We start from the raw sequence: 13,008 nt of genomic DNA on the forward strand, positions 1-13,008 counted from the left end.
TAGAGCGAGGCTTATAAAATCATGAGGGAAATAGATAAGGTGACTGTACCGAGTCTTTTATCCCACAGTATGGGAATCAAGAACCAGAGGACATAAGTTTAAGGTGAGAGGGGAAAAATTTATGGGAACAAGAGGGGCAACGTTTCAACAGTGTTGAAAACATGGTTATATAAGATGCTGGTACAAATGGAAGGTATTTATTCACAAAATGCTGGAGTAACGCAGCAGGAGGAGGTATTGTTAAATCTGTATGTGGAGGTAGTTGAGGTAGTTGAGGCTGGAACTATAACAAAATGTCAACGACACTTGGACAAGTGCATTGAACGGTTTAAAATTATGTGAGCCTCACGAGGCCAGATGGGACGAGCGTAGAAGGGGCATCTTGGTCGGCATGGAGGAGTTGGGTCGAAGGGCCTGTTTCCGTGTTTATCGTCTCTCTGTTGATGGAGGCGATGGCTGTGGCGCGGTGCTGTCTGGGAGTTGTAGTTTGTGATGCGCGGCGGGGGGTTGTGGGACGCGGCGCAGGCGCAGAGCGGTGGATGGCTAAGCGCGGCTGAGGCGCTCGGTGCGGAGTCAGACACGCGGAGCCGCAGGTCGCAGGCAGGCAGGTGGGTACGGCGCGGCGGGGCAAGGCCAGGCCCCCTGGGGCGGGCGGGAGGCTTCGTGAGCCCGTCAGCACCACCGTCGCCTGAGGAAGGTCGGGCGTTTGGGAAAGGGGAAGAGGGCTGCTTCGCAGCGCCGATCCGCGGGCCCGGAGCCCGAGTGGAAAGGCCTGGCTTGTGGGCCTTGCCGCCTGGCCGTGGCGCAGCGGGCCTAGCGCGGGCTTCTACGCCGTGGAGGAGGCTGAGGGAGCGCTGCAGGCCTCGCTGCCCGGCCAACAGCTGCCAGTGCCGCCCCGCTGTAGGTTGACACAGGATCGGATTGCACGGGTTTAGTCCCGCAGCCACATCCTGGACCTGGCTCCGGGCTCACCTCATCCTCCCCTGATCCGGGAGTGGGGCTAGTTCCAACTCCGGTCTCCTCGGTTTCGCGCTTATTACAACAACAAAAAATGCAGCTGGTCCGAACTGCGTAGCCCGTGTCAATTGTTAGGGTCTTGCCTCTTATCAGTTAAAACCTATCAATTTCCATCGAGATTAAATTGAAAGTTTAAAAATTGGAATAGATGCTTTTTTAGTTTTGGGCTTTAAGGTATTTAGAAGATACACAAGATGTCGAGGGAAAGGTAATTAAGTGTTGGGTCATGTTTTTTTCTATATTAAAGAATATTCTTGGATTGGAATTAGAATTTTTTTCTCTTTTGAAAAGATGTTTATGAGTAGTCACCTTGAACTGCTGTTTGTGATGCACTGTTTGTGTGCAATAGGTCTTTGGCCTAATAAGAAGTATTAGTGAGGGTGGGTTTTGTTTTGGGATGGGTTGCCATGTGACTTATGCTCATTTTCTTCTGTGTTAGAGATTAATAGCATGTTTTCAAGAGATTTTGATTAATTGCTGCAGTGCATTTTGCTGGATGCACTGCTGTAGTTGGTAAATTTAGGATATGGTAGTGGCACATTGGTGAAGTTACTGGATCTGGTCTTCACCAACAATCTAGAGACTGAGAATCAAATCCCATCATGGCAGCTGTGAAATTTAAATTTGGTTGAATAAACTGAAATGAAAACATTGGTAATTTGTAGTGATGACCACAAAGCTTAAAACTTGATCAGTGTCACTCACTCCTTTAATGGAGGAGATTGCCACCTGAAATGTGACTTCAGACCAACAGCAATAGTTGATCCTGAATATAGACTTTGTAAAAGCCCAACGCTGTTCTGGGTGAATGAGGGATGGCCAATGAATCTTGGCAAATGATGCTCACAACCCCAAAGAATCAATAAATAAAATCCATCCAAATGAATAAATAAATAAAACAATTGATGGTACACAGTGCTGATACCTTGCTGGGATGGAAAAGGTGAGCAGTGCTTAAGATGGTGGATGTCACTTCGGATGATTGTTTTATCTTGGATGAATGCATAATATTCCCTTGAATATTACAGATGCTTCAAGCAAATGAAAGGTATTTCATCATATTGATGATGTGCATTGTCGATCATTGAATGGTCTTTGGAAGTCAACAGGGGTAGTTCTGGAGAATAGTGTTGCCTTGCTGATGCAGCCATGATATTTGTATTGCTGGTCTCATTAAAATTCTGGTCAGTTAATATTTTGGGGGGATTTTATGGTGCTGGTGAATGTCAAGGTGAGGTGGTTAGTCTGTAGTTGGAGATGGGTGTCCCTTGGCTGAATCACCTTTAATGTTCCAATGACACTGGATGGAACATAATTTTGTGCTTTGATAATTTTATTAACTCCAAATCCACATTTTTTTGCTGCTCTTTTGGTGTTAGTTTGTGGCTGGGAAGACAAACATTTTCACACTATTACAGGCCATTAAATTTTTTTGTCTGCTTTGTTTGGCTTTGGGAGTAGGTCAGGATGTGGGAGGAGGAGTGCAGATGTGCGTGTTACTGACATGATCTGAGAAGGTAAGATTAAAGGCAAGATGGACACCAAAAGCTGGAGTAACTCAGCGAGACAGGCAGCATCTCTGGAGAGAAGGAGTGGGTGACGTTTCAGGTCGAGACCCTTCTTCAGACAATTAAAAGCACTCTGCCTTGAGGAGGAGTATGTATTGCAGTGCAAGCTCATACAATTGCACCAGGCAGGGATCTCTCTTTTTGTAACTGTATGATTGTTTGAATCTACAACTCATGATTATATTTTATTGGCTTCATATTACTCTTTCAAGTTCATTGCTCCTTTTGAACCCTACTATGTCAACAAATCCCAAGCATCCCTAGCTGTCAATGATTAACTGAAGTCTTGCATCCCTGGTGCTCCTGGTAAATCTTTGTACCTTTAATATTCTGCCCAAGAGTTTGTGTTTAACTGTACAGAATTGGACAATGTATTTTACGTGGTTTAAACAAAATCATAATAACCATTAATTTGGGATTGTATGCTTTCAGTTGTATTCATATATTGCCCTTTGATATGGTAAAATGCCATATAATGACTCTCAGGAGTGTTAAGTGCAAAATCAACTAAGCCAGGAAATGGAGAAGTGGTCAAAAACTAGGACCAAGAGATAATATAATAAGCCTATACAGCCTTTGATCATTTTGAGGAAAAGGGTGTTGGAAGATCAAGACTTGCGTCTTGCTTAAAATGCATGCTTACTAGGCAGCAAGATACCTGGTCGTCTCTACGCGTCTGTCTGGACTACTTGAAATGAACATCGCAAGACACCAGAAAGTTACCAGCATATCTCAAAATCCTGCAACTTAATTGGAACTAATTCAGCTAGGGAATAACCATCTCCAATGATAGATTACTCATCTTAGTATTCATCAGCACTATCAAATCCCCCCCGAACATTTAACTGACCAGATCCTTAATGGGACCAGCAATATATATTTTTAAAAAGAGACACAAAGTGCTGGAGTAACACAGTGGGCCAGGCAGCATCCCTGGAGAACATGGATAGGTAATGATTTGGGTCGGGATCTTTCTTTCAACTGATTGCAGCTGATAGGTGGGGAGGAAAGCTGAAAGTGAGGAGAGGCGGGATAAAGTGTGGCAGGTAAATGTGAACACAGGCTAGAAAGGGTTTTGGTAGGCATATGGTTGGTTGGACAAAGGCCTGAGATGGAAAAAACAGTAGGTGTGAAACAAAAGAGTTGCAAATTGTGATGCCGTTTGTCTCACCCATTCTGGTTTTTCATCTCTGACCTTTGTCTAACCATCTGCCTATCAAAACTCCCCTCGTCTGTGTTCATCTTTTACCTGCCATGCCTTTGTCCTGTCTCTCTCTTCCTGCTTTCTTCCCACCTGCAATCAGTCTGAAGAAGGGTACTTCTCCGCGAGGCAGAGTGTCTTTAATCTTAACTTCTCAATCATGTCAGTGCCACACGCCACATCTGCACTCCACCTCCGACATCCCTACCTACTCCCAAAGCCAAACAAGGCAGGCATAAAATTGTAATGGCCTGTAAAAGTGTGAAAATGTTTATCTTCCCTGACATCAACTAACATCAAAAGAGCAGCAGCAAAATATGGATTTGGAGTTAATAAAACTATGATCAAAACCCCAAATTATGTTCCATCCACTGTCATAGGAACACGAAAGGTGATTCAGCAAGGGGACACCCATCTCCAACTCTCTCTGGCATCCGTTCATCTGCGGGAGATGATGGTGTGGCTTGGCGTTGTCCTGCTTGGAGAGGGTGATTTTTCATCTGTGGTTACATTTCCTTGTGTGACTGACTAGGCCTATCCGTGACAGGCAGATCCTTCCCCAGTTTCCACTAGTGAGGTCATCTGGGGAGTCCGTGGCTGCTGTCTTTAACCATATTGCGGCGTGGCGCCTATGCTCCAGGGTCTTGAACCACATGCCGTCGTGATGTTTCATGCTGGAGGTTCTTCCTCCACCTGCCATGGTCCTCAGCAGCCCCTTCCCAGTTGTCAGTGTCGATATTGAAGCTTGCCATTTCCCTTTTAATTGTGTTCTTGTAGCGGAGCTTTGGTCTTCCTCTTGGTCTCCGAGCATTGACAACCTCCCCATAAAGCACGTCTTTGGGGGATACGCCCATTGTCCATCCTGTGTATATGTCCAGGCCAGCGGAGGCATTGCTTGAGGATAGCAGGGATGCTAGGCATGTTGGCTAGAGAGAGGACAGATTCGTTGGTGATTTAGTCCTGCCAAGAAACTCCCAGGATGTGGAGAAGACAGCGAAAATGGAAGTTATTCAATTTCCACTCTTGATGTTGATAGGTGGTCCAAGCTGCACTACTGTAAACTACAACTACAGACTAACGATACGATGCGATAGAACTTTATCCCAGGAGGTAAATTGATCTGCAACTGTCATAAAACACAAAATATATGATACCAACAAACTACTCCACCACATCTTGATATTCACCAGCACTGTAAAATCCCCCCCAGAATTTTAATGAGACCAGCAATACAAATGTCATACCATCATCAGTAAGGCAAAAACACACTTCTCCAGCACTACCCCTGCTGACTTCCAAGGTCATTCAATGTGATGAAATGCCTTTCATTTGTTTGAAACATCTGCAATATTCAAGCAGCTTGCATTCTTTCAAGGTGATATCCACATCTTAAACACTGAGCCCCTTCACCATCTGAGCACAGCATCAGCACTGTACCATCTGATATTTTTTATATAGGAAAATAACTGCAGATGCTGGTAGAAATCGAAGGTATCACAAAATGCTGGAATAACTCAGAAGGTCAGGCAGCATATTGGAGAGAAGGAATGGGTGACGGTTTCGGGTCGAGACCCTTCTTCAGTCTGATGAAGTGTCTCAACCCGAAACATCACCCATTCCTTCTCTCCAAGGTGCTGCCTGACCTGCTGAGTTACTCCAGCATTTTGTGATACCATCTGATATTTTTTCATTATTTGGGTTGTATTGTTGGCCATCACTGATTCACCCAGAACAGAGCAGCTACCCTCCCCCACCACAATATTCAGTCTGAAGAAAAGTCCCAACTTGAAACATTACCTATCCATGTTCATGTTCTCCAGGGATGCTGCCTGACCCGCTGTGTTACTGTCTTTTTTTTGTGAACCAGCATCTGCACTTCCTTGTTTCTAGCAATGTAAATACTTCTCCAAGGTCATTGTGCCCATCAATGACATACTAATTACTCTGGGATTTTGTTGAGTATGCCATGCTATTTGTGTAGGATATCGAGCTCCGGAAACACGCTATTCCTTGCTCTCATGGAAAGAAAGACATTCAATTATGTGCCAAAATTGTCCTTGGAAAAATGGCAACATTCCCATTAACTTGGGAATCCATGGCATATGGTGGTTAAAAACAAGGAAGGTCCATTTGGGATGGTATTGTGAATTTGAAATTCTGTTTTTAGGAGCTCATAAAAATCCTGCATAAATGGCAGAAGGAGCTCCACTTCACAAACTACACATGCCTGAATTTTTGGCACCTTTCCCCATTATGGATGAATCTCTGGTTCCCTCATGGAACATCAGTTATCTCAGAACCTGAAGACATGGAGTAGAAGCAATTAGAAAATCCCAAGAAGAACATAGTATGGTCATCAAGTGGTCCAACAAGCTAGGGCATTTGGGAGAGGCCAACACAGACTGGTCTTGATTGCAAAGTCCACATATTGTAAATTATTTTTTATAGAAATGGGATTGTGTGGTTACAATTTGGGTTTTAAAGCTTTGGGTTAGATAACTGAATGTATGGCTGACAAAGAATGGTCACACTTGAAGGAAAGGGGCGAATTTAAGTAATAGAAAAGTCAACGGTTCAGTTGTGATTGAGATGTGATGTTGCATTGTCATCACTTTTCATTAATGAGAATTTTAGTACCATTTAAAATAATTGATACGTTGACAAATAACTAGAGTTGCCTGATGCTTATAAATTGGGCGTTTTAAATAGGTTAAGTTGTATCAATCAATAACTGTAACTAAAGTTGTTAATGTTGAAAATATGCATTTCTTTCAACCTTAAACCTGTTATCTAAGATCAGAACTTCCTGTGCAAACTGTAACTCCTTTTGCTGTTTATTCACTTCCAGGGATTTCAGGGTCAAAGATAGTAATAGTGCAACAGAAAAGATCTATCTTTGTTTATGCAACCTAGTCTTTGTATCATGGTCAGACGGAACCAAATACTTTTTGTATAATGGATTGTATGGCAGTGGCAGAAATACGTTGATCTCTGCCCTTGTCCAAACACAAATCTACTAATGTAAATGCCTTTATATGTTGCTACCAGCTAAGGCACTATTAATGGCTGTTACACACCTTAGAGACAGCAGATCTACTGTATTTTATTCATATGAAATTGTCCTTTTAAGTTGGCAAAATATGAGTTGTCTCAGAAATTTGTATGACAAAGTTGGTGATAGTGAGTTGACTAGACTGGAGATGCAAAGGTAATGTCAGTAATCCACCAGTCACGCTCATACTCCCAGAACATGTGGGGAAAGATTGCCCCCACTTTCAACAGCTGCTACCTGTGATGGGTGAGCACTTGCCCCAGGCTGCAAGTTTGTTCTTTTGGGTTCTGTTTATTGCCATGTCCATGACTTCCTCCTCTTACCTGAGCCAAACATCCCCTAACAACTGGGATGGGTTGGAGGAGGACATTCTTAAAAGGAAAAGCAGAAATGTGACCTTTAGTTTTTCAAAACCAGTCTCCTGTCTTGAAATTTGAGGTTGGAGTAGCTTTAATGGTTGTTAATGCACAGAACTAAGGGGAACCTGAACCCTCAGGAAAGTAGCATCATCACTATGTGTCAAATACTGCAGGTTCATAACTGGGGGTTCCCTAGTGGCTCGGGGTGTTAAAGTTGCAAATTGCTGCGGCAAATCTTTTCGGACATGTGCTGCCCTGTCCAGGCTCCAGTTGGTCTCAATGATTCTGGGTATAAAGGAGGCATTCATCTTGAGTACTTGTGAGAATTACCCAGCTGAAAACCTTTGTTATTAGTTTGAAATGTACGTATTTGGGGTCAATATTTATTGGTGGCCTGATGTAACCAAGTTAGGTAAGTTATTTGCTGAGTTGGATAAATAACTTGCCTAACTCAGGAAGCCATGACAGTCTGGATTATGAAAGTACTGAACCACCACAGCGTTCTTAGACTGGGAACTTCTAGATGGTTACAGTAAAAGAGATTTAATATATGCTGTGCGGCTTCAAGGGATCCTGCAAGGATGTTGAGCAAGGACACAATCTGCTTTGGCTATTTTTTTCTCCCTCCCCATAAATGTTTGCCAACATTTGTGCTTGCATGGCAACATTGGCTCTTAAGTGAAGTAATGGAGGACAGTATATCGAACTATATCGGGTGCTCTAGTATAGAATATATGAGCAGTAATTTGTGAAGAGGAGAGAGTAATGGAATTGCGAAGTTGACCATTTTTGCTCAAGCAAACCTGAAGTTACAAGTCGAAAATCTGTTTCTGTTTCTTGGCCTCATCTGTTCCAACCCCCATGCTTTTCAGGTGATGTGCGATTTATGCGATGGCATTGTGCCAATAATTGAAAATGTTTGAAAGGTACAGTAGTTTTGAGTGAATAGCAGCTGCAAAGCAGGATCTTGGAACATGCTGCTGGGATTCGGCATACTTTAGGCTGCATATGCAAGTCATTGAACAGAGCCCTGTATTTTTCTGAGTTGGGAATTGGGAGATGTGGATAAGAAATTTGGAAAATGGCAGAAACTTGTTTTAGCTGTGCTGGAATAAAATAGGACCAGGGATAGTATGTTCAGTACCTTGAGCCTATTCCAAAGAATCATTTGCCCATATCATTTAGCTCCCACCCCTACATTAACCATCACAAGTAACCACTGCACACAACAAAATCACAATCTTCTTCTTCTTGAAAGCTTTAATTATCCGAATGTTTACTTACAAGAAGATTCCAGATTTCCATGTGCATGGAAGAAAGTACTTTCTAATTTCAATCCAGAAATGCTCAGCTCTAATTTTAGAGCATGTCTCATTGATTTGTATACTACAATCCAGAAGAAATACTTTCTGTATTAGATTAGCTTATATACAGAGAATCTCAATACAGGTTTATGCTGCTTGTGCTCATAGTTTAACTCCCTTTTAAGAAATGGAGGGATCAGGTAATGAAAGCTTGGATTAAGCTTCAATGACTAAGGGATTCGGTGTACTTGCATTATTTGAGGCCGGGATAGATGATGTTTGTGAAAGTTGAGCTGGGAACTCAGCTTGTATTGGAACTAGAGTGGACTTTGATGGCAGCTGGTGAGCTTGGATATATTCAAAACACTTGATAAAGAGAATTGAATTTTATTTAGGAGGATGTTGGAGATGAGTATTGCAATACTTATTTTTTACTTCTACTTTTGTTTTGTTGATTTTATTTTAATACATAGTGGCTCTGTGCAATTTAGCAACATCAATACTCTAGATGTCACATGGCTTAACAGCAACCAGTTTGTGGAAACTGAAGAGATAATGGGAATATAATGTTTTCTTAATATTGACTGGGGGATAAACACTGTTCTGGACAACAGAAAGAACTATCTAATTCCTTATTGGATTGGTGCCAAAGACAGAATTCAGAGTTAGTTTGTTCGGGCAAAGTAAACTGGAACCTGAATAATCCTGAAAAGACCAGTAATGGTAGGTGTGCTATGCTGTGAAATTTAATAATGAGCATTGGTGCTTTGACAACAGTGCATTTTTCAAAAATGTGCAGTGAAGAATTTTAGTTCTTTAGATAGTTTTCCATTTTTTTTGTTGAAACGAGAGTTGCTCTGTTTTACATAATTGTGTTTGTGAAAGTTTTATTGGTTTTCGTTATTTTAAAGTATATATGCATTTCTGGCCTGGTTGGGGGGGGGGGGGCAGCAATGGTGGTTGATATCCCCATTCCACCTCAAGTAAGCTCGATGGTTGGCGGATATCAGCAAAGTGGTAGCAGATTACTCATCTGTCGTAGAAGGTATTAACGGGTTGCTTTCAAAGAGCAAATGAGGATTCTTCCCTTCAACCATCAGCTGGCCTCACTGAAATTAAATTCATTGGTCATTCATCTCTTTGTATGTAAAAATTGCTTGCTACTTTTCCTCTGGAATTCATTGACTGAATCAATGTTTGTTGATGTCTGAAGAAGGGGTCCGACCTGAAAAGTCACATATCCTTTTTCTCCAGAGATGCTGCCTGCCTGGAGTTACTCCAGCGCTTCGGTATAAACTAACATCTGCAGTACTCTGAAGAGGGTCTTGACCTGAAACGTCACCCATTCCTTCTCTCCAGAGATGCTGCCTGGTCCGCTGAGTTGCTCCTGCTTTTTGTGTCTATCTTCGGTTTAAACCAACATCTGCAGTTCCTTTCTACACATTTCATCTGCAGGACCTTCCTACACTCGATGTTCGTGGAATTATGGTGGTGTATAGTGTGTCTGTTTTTCTACGATTCTATTCTCTCTCCCACCTCTGTCACCCTTCATCCCGAGAATAGCATTTTATTTTGGTTAGAAGTAAAGGCTCTATGGTTTTTTTTTAAGTTGCAATGGCCGATGGGATTTTCAAGACAGTCTAGAAAATTATTACAGAGTTCCTGGTAGAGTATTAAAATAGCATTTGTAAAGTATTCAAATAAAATTGTTATGCCACCAGCATTTCCATAAAAACTGACTTAGAGGCATTGGAGCGTGCGCAAGAAGGATTTGCATGGATGAAACTAGAACTGAGGTTGTATGTCAGAAAATGGTGGACTACCCAGGTCTCTTTTAAAATGGAGGCCGTGTGAGGATCTAAAATGGACTTTGTAATTTTGAAGTTTTGCTTGGATTTATTTTCAGTTGTATATTCCATGATGACATTAATGGCCCACTCAAACCTGCTCTAACCCCCTTTATCTGACTTTTATAGAACGTCGCTATATTCTCCTCCATTCGTTTATGGCAAGACTAATTAAAGATATCTCTATCCACACGACCATTTCCTGCAGCAGCAAGTTCATAATTTTAATTGGCCACATGTCCTCAGCCTTTCTTTTGAGAGAGAAAGACTTTGGGTTTTCATCCTTTCCGGATGGGCACGATTCCTTGCTTGGAGATCTTTATTCTCCTGATCCCATGTATCCATTTTCTAATATGATGACCAGAACTCTACAGTATTCCTAACTGTTCTGATCAGGGCTTGGTAAAGTCATTTTAAATACTGTTAATTTTAGAGTTTAAAAAAACACCATCGGTGTTTTTGCTACTTTTGTTTTATTTATCAGATTGGGTTCATTTTTGGGCTGCTTGCATATTTTGTTAAGAATGGCGAATTTCAAATTATAAGGAGCTTTGCTGACCTTTGGTTCACTTAATTCTCATTAAGATTAATTTTTTCCCATTAAATTCTCTAATTTACATTGTTCTTTGCTTCCCTTCCATTTTTAGTGTGATTAATTTTTAACTTTGTAGAATCTTTTTTACTGAATTGTTTCATTTTTCAACTGATGTTGGTATCTCCAAATATAAAACTCTAAATACTTTCCCCTTTCTATCTTATCTAAAATCCCATGTCTTGCCCAGTGAATAGATGACCAAGTTATTGGACAAATATCCAGATTGCCGTTGTAGTTGCCGTAAATCACATTGCGTTGGTTGCTGCTTCCCAAAGCTATCTTAGAGAAACCAGGAACTGCAAATGCTGGTATCCACAAAAGGACACGTGATGGAGCAATTCAGTGGGTCTACCTATCAATATCCCCCTCGCTTGTGTCCACCTATTACCTGCTATGCTTTGTTCCTGCCTCTCATTTCTCCCAGCTTTCTTTCCCACTCCTTAAATCAGTCTGAAGAAGGGTCCCTTTGCACTTTGTGTCTGGAGTTAAATCATTTTAAATACCATTCAGGCTCTGTTGGAATGCTCTCCACTTGGCTGGGTGAGAACAGCTCTAAACACCCTCCTGATGTTTGACATCGAAGTGGACAAAGTGGCCTACTTAATTGGTATTCCGTCAGACACTGTAAATATTCATTATCTTCATCACTTGTGCACTATAACTGATACGTGCCTTCTGCAATAGCTCACCAAGGCTTTGCTGACAGCACTTTTGAAGCACACAATGTCTACCCTTTGGGAGGGTTCCACGTTTGTGGAAATGGCAGCATCCATTTAATCCTTTAAAGCTTTCTCACTATTCAGGTCTTTGCCTTTGGGGTTAAATTCTGGAATGCCCTAATTAACAGACATGGACCAATACCTTTATGAAGACAGCTGTAACGATTCAAGATGATGTACATTACTGTCACCCCAAAAGTAGTTTTGAAGGGCAATAAATGCTGAATTTGCTGAAGTTGGTTACATCCTGCAAATTTATTTTTCTGGCAGCATTCTGACCTCACTCCCTTTTTTTTATTAAGACACTACATTATCTGTTCTCATCAACTTTGCAGAAAGTATGTTCCACAGTGTTTCTATGTTGTTTTAAGAGAGTTAGATAGAGCTCTGGGGGCTAGTGGAATCAAGAGATATGGGAAGAAGTTAGACACAGGTCACTGATTGTGGATGATCAGCCATGCTCACAATGAATGACGGTGCGGGCTCGAAGGGCTGAATGGCCTCCTGCACCTATTTTCCATGTTTCTAAGATTAAGCTTTTTGCTTGTATTCTCCCTCCCCCAGTACACTATCTTATAATCTGTCTACCTTGGTATGTAAACCATTTATTAATGGAAACAGCTTCTCTCTTTCCTTTTTTCAATCTTGTACAGCATTAATTCTCTCAATCTTATTTGCTCCAAGAATCATCAGTTTCATCATTTTCACCCTTGTTGCTGAAATCTCTAATTCCCATTCTAATTCCCTTTCCTACATCAATTTTAAGATCTACATTTCGTTCCTGAAGTTCGGTGACCGGAATGGAATGCAAACTACAAATATAATCTAATTTGTACTTTCTGACAAAATATGTCACTTCACACTTTGCCATAGAGAAATACAGCAGGAAACGGCTCTTCGGCCCACTGAGTCCGTGACAACCATGTCATCCACTTGGATAATCCTACAGTAATTTCATTTATTCTCCCCACATTCCCATTAATTTTCTCCCACTCACTTGCATACCAGGGATTATTTACAGGGGCCAATTATCCCGCCACCCTTTGGGGGTGTGGAAAACTGGAGCACCTGGATGAATCCACGTGGTCATGGAGAATCTGTTAATGGTGTGGTCTATTCTGTCACACAATCCATGTCCATATATTGTATTCCAATACTAAAAAAGGCAGTGTTAGAGTAACTCAGCGGGTCAGGCAGCATCCCTGGAGAACATAGATAGATTATGTTTTGCGTGATCTTCTTTGGATTGGTGAGAAAAACTGTGGCCCATGAAGTAAAAGCAGTATGGACGAGGTTTGTTTAAGGAATGCATTCCAATACTATCCTGTTTACCATACCTATAAACT

General features: G+C 41.7%; 1 protein-coding gene across 3 annotated transcripts in view; it reads left to right on the forward strand.

Moving 5' to 3' along the window:
- The first annotated feature begins 505 nt into the window (after nucleotides 1–505).
- thrap3b (thyroid hormone receptor associated protein 3b) overlaps nucleotides 506–13,008 on the forward strand; it is a 113,518-nt gene continuing 101,015 nt past the window's right edge. For all 3 annotated transcript variants that reach the window (XM_078423348.1, XM_078423350.1, XM_078423349.1), the window contains exon 1: nucleotides 506–608. The gene's annotated coding sequence lies outside the window, so the exon portion shown is untranslated. The remainder of the gene's footprint in view (nucleotides 609–13,008) is intronic.

Source organism: Rhinoraja longicauda, chromosome 27 (genome assembly GCF_053455715.1).
Source record: "Rhinoraja longicauda isolate Sanriku21f chromosome 27, sRhiLon1.1, whole genome shotgun sequence".
In the NCBI taxonomy this organism is placed as follows: domain Eukaryota; kingdom Metazoa; phylum Chordata; class Chondrichthyes; order Rajiformes; family Arhynchobatidae; genus Rhinoraja; species Rhinoraja longicauda.